Source organism: Rutidosis leptorrhynchoides, chromosome 4 (assembly GCF_046630445.1).
Source record: "Rutidosis leptorrhynchoides isolate AG116_Rl617_1_P2 chromosome 4, CSIRO_AGI_Rlap_v1, whole genome shotgun sequence".
NCBI classification, from domain to species: Eukaryota; Viridiplantae; Streptophyta; class Magnoliopsida; order Asterales; family Asteraceae; genus Rutidosis; species Rutidosis leptorrhynchoides.
Window position 1 is genome coordinate 131,224,115 of NC_092336.1, and position 3,386 is coordinate 131,227,500.

Consider the following 3,386-nt stretch of genomic DNA (forward strand, 5'->3'; position numbering starts at 1 on the left):
GTGCAACGCACGGGCTTAAAAACCTAGTATATATATATATATATATATATCTCTTTTAAACATTAAAAGAGAATCATTATCTCTCCTAATTAAACAAGCTAACCCCTCTATGACCATAGGATTATTCCTAAGATTTAATCACAACCATTCATTTAAGGTATTAGCTAACAAAAAAACTAGATTAGCTAATCATCCAGTAAAATGACTAAATTACCCTCATATATTGTAATCAACTACAACAGCTACCACTCAATTAACCTCCAGACATTCAATCTAAAAACCCTAATCGTTCTTTCATTGAAATCTCTCGGACGATCTCTCTCATTAGACAAATTATACATCTTTCACTACATGGAATTATGAATCAAATGATCTCATCTCCGGTGATTTGATATCGTTACAATATGTTAAATGATTTTCTCAAATTATTTTCAAAGTTTTTACCCAAAAATTTGTTCACAGATTTCGATTCTGTCAATTGATTGTCTCATATAATCGCATGTCATCAATAATCGTTTCTGCTTGTGTTCTAAAATATGTTCATCTAAAATATCTCATCTATAAACAATTTTTGCCCTAAAATATGTTCAAGGATTTCGCAGAATCGTTCGTGGATTTCTACATGTAATCGATCATGTACATGAATCGACACTATAGGTACGTTAACTATTCTTTTTATATATTAATATCATAATTGTTTCTTAATCAATGATTCTTACGGCTTTGATTCGTGAATACCAATATGATGGATGGATCAACTCATCTTGATCCATTTGATTGAAAATTCCGTAACACTATTAGATTATATATGTGTGCGATAAATTCTTAATGAGTGATTTTTACCGTTATCAATTCCGAAATTAGGTTATATTCTTTGAAGAAACGGCTATCAATGTTATTTTGTGTGACATGAGGGTGGTGTTGATCTTTTGAAAAAGGTTGAACGTCTTTTCAGGTGTTACATAGCCATTTGAAACGACTAAATGATGGAACATGGTCAGAAAATCGAGAATATAATTTTAGGGATGATTTTAGGGTTCAAGGTCGGGGAAGAAAAAGCCGTTACAAAGATCACGTTAGAAGACCCGCAGGTGAGACATTGTTAGTTTGGTAGAGAAGCACAAATTAGAGATCCTGCTATGCTATCCAGTTATATTCAAAATTCATAAAAATATTATCTGTCTTTTATTGTATATAAACAGAGATGCTACGTTCAGTTATATTTGTAAAACACTCCAATAAAACCATTATGTAAATTTTTCGAATATTATATGATCTAAAACACGTTTGGAGTTTTGTAGTCGAGAACCTCATCTGCACCAAAGCTTTTCATTAGGTCTATGTTTCGAGTCACAAATGGTTGTAACATGGGCGTTAATTAGCTTTGCGAGTAAGATAGTTTATTGGCCTACTTTTGTCTGAACGGAAGTGATAACGATGTTGGTTGTGTTATCAAAGGTAAGACCAACATTCTAGGTGAGGGCCTGTTGTGCTGTAAGGCCTGCACCAGTTAGCCCTGCACTATCTATTTCAGTATTATTAAGCAATATAATCATTTTTATGTTACAAACAATGAACTAATGATTGTAGGTACCCCAATTTATATACATGCATTATTATGTATTTACTGGGTAACACCTAATTTGGCTTGCAAAAGTGCCCGTCAGAAACCATTGCAGGTTAACACTTTAGCTGATTGTTATATATTAAATTTAATAAGGCAGACTTTACTATGTATTTTTACATGGATTTTACCCGGTGTCTGCTAATACAATTAAAGGATGAAGATCATAGAAACCTGGCGATTTTTCAATTGGATGTTTTCATAACAAGGTAGCAATCTTGACCCATTCATTTTTTTTTTACATTTTATTCAAGTTCCATGCAACTTTTAATAGAATTTTAGTTTATTAGTAAGATTGGAATAATGTTTTAGAATATAACGATGTTCAACAAATTACTGAATCTTCAAAGTGTGTTGTCCTATTTATACAGTGTTTGATGGTTTACACAATTCCAGATCCACATGTCAAGGGAACTTTCGGAGTTTTAAACTAAATGTTTAATGAGAAGCTGTAGAGAGGCATCGTGCTTTATGTTGATTGTTGGTAGCCATGGTTATGGGTCAATCAAAAGGTAATCACTCGTCTATATAAACAAATCTTACTAACGTATTAACTATTAAACCTATGTTCGAGTACTTGAAATGGTAAAAATAAGCGATTTTTACTTTTTGATGTTGAGTTTGTAAAGCTGTCTTGATAGTGACTATTTTACTCATCATGCCCACTACACTGTAATGATAGTGACGAAGCCATATATCCAACACTAAAGAGTTTTTTAATGAATGTTAAATTTTGATTGAAGATTTTATGCCTAAAAATTTATGCAGATTTGATGGAATTATTGTATGAAGATTAAATACGTAACATAATCACAATATTAAGTCGAACATAACTTTTGTGAGTACATTACATAGGTAACTAAAGTCTTTATATCTTGGTCTCAAACTGTTAAATGATAGGAAACTTGACCGAGTTTGTTAACGGGACATAATCCTGACATCTGAAATCATATATAATAAAATAATTTGAGGTTGTGTTCATTTTGGGTGGTTAACGAATCCTTTCAACTTCAAGAATTTTAATCTTTCTACTTTGATTTGTGCCAATATCTGATTTATGTTTTGGACCAGGTCAAACAAGAGAGAAACTCTCTTTCTGATTGTTGTGACAAGTAGACGTAATAATCTTTGAATATTTTGTTTATTATATCTATGTTCGGACACACACGCATGTATATAGAATTTAATAATAACCCTTAACATTTGAGTTCTGGATACTGATAATTAATACTCCGTAATATTTTGGTTTATCAGATTCATTCGAAGATGCATATGCAATTTTCGGAAACAAAATCTCCACTTAGTTCATTTATCACTAATGGTAACATCTGTATCTTTAATTGTTGTATGATTAATCTTCTTGTCAGTCATAGGTAATACAGCCTGAATCATAAATTAGTTGGTAGATATTGAAGGTTAGTACTTATTTTGTAGTATCCACACGACACTTATAGTAAATAGTACTTTCAAACTGTTGATTCATGAAGTCAGATATAAATTTGAAGTGTATTAGATAATTGGCCTAATCATAAGGCTTAGAATATCAAACCATGGAAAAATATTAATACGTATTGGATCAAGTACATCTGCACTAATATATCAACCCACCTGAAGCTAATTAGTCTTTCTAATAAAAGATTTTGAATAATCACGTAGATAACTAAATATCGTAGATATAAATATAGTTTTAGTACACAAGAGGTAATATTCATAAAAAATATGAGAACTTATAAGTTATAGTTGGACAAATTCTTTTGTACTG

The 3,386-nt window shown here is 31.1% G+C and overlaps 1 long non-coding RNA gene across 4 annotated transcripts in view; it reads left to right on the top strand.

Moving 5' to 3' along the window:
• Positions 1 to 271: 271 nt before the first annotated feature.
• LOC139840161 (uncharacterized) overlaps positions 272 to 3,386 on the top strand; it is a 4,146-nt gene continuing 1,031 nt past the window's right edge. Inside the window, exons 1-5 of one of the 4 annotated variants that reach the window (XR_011757265.1) lie at positions 272 to 657; positions 865 to 1,091; positions 1,781 to 1,833; positions 1,996 to 2,136; positions 2,879 to 3,386. The exon at positions 2,879 to 3,386 is cut by the window's right edge and continues 418 nt beyond it. This is a non-coding gene — a long non-coding RNA (uncharacterized lncRNA). Of the gene's footprint in view, positions 658 to 864; positions 1,092 to 1,629; positions 1,680 to 1,780; positions 1,834 to 1,995; positions 2,137 to 2,878 lie in introns of those variants that run through there. The other 3 variants (XR_011757266.1, XR_011757264.1, XR_011757267.1) reach the window with 3 other exon arrangements.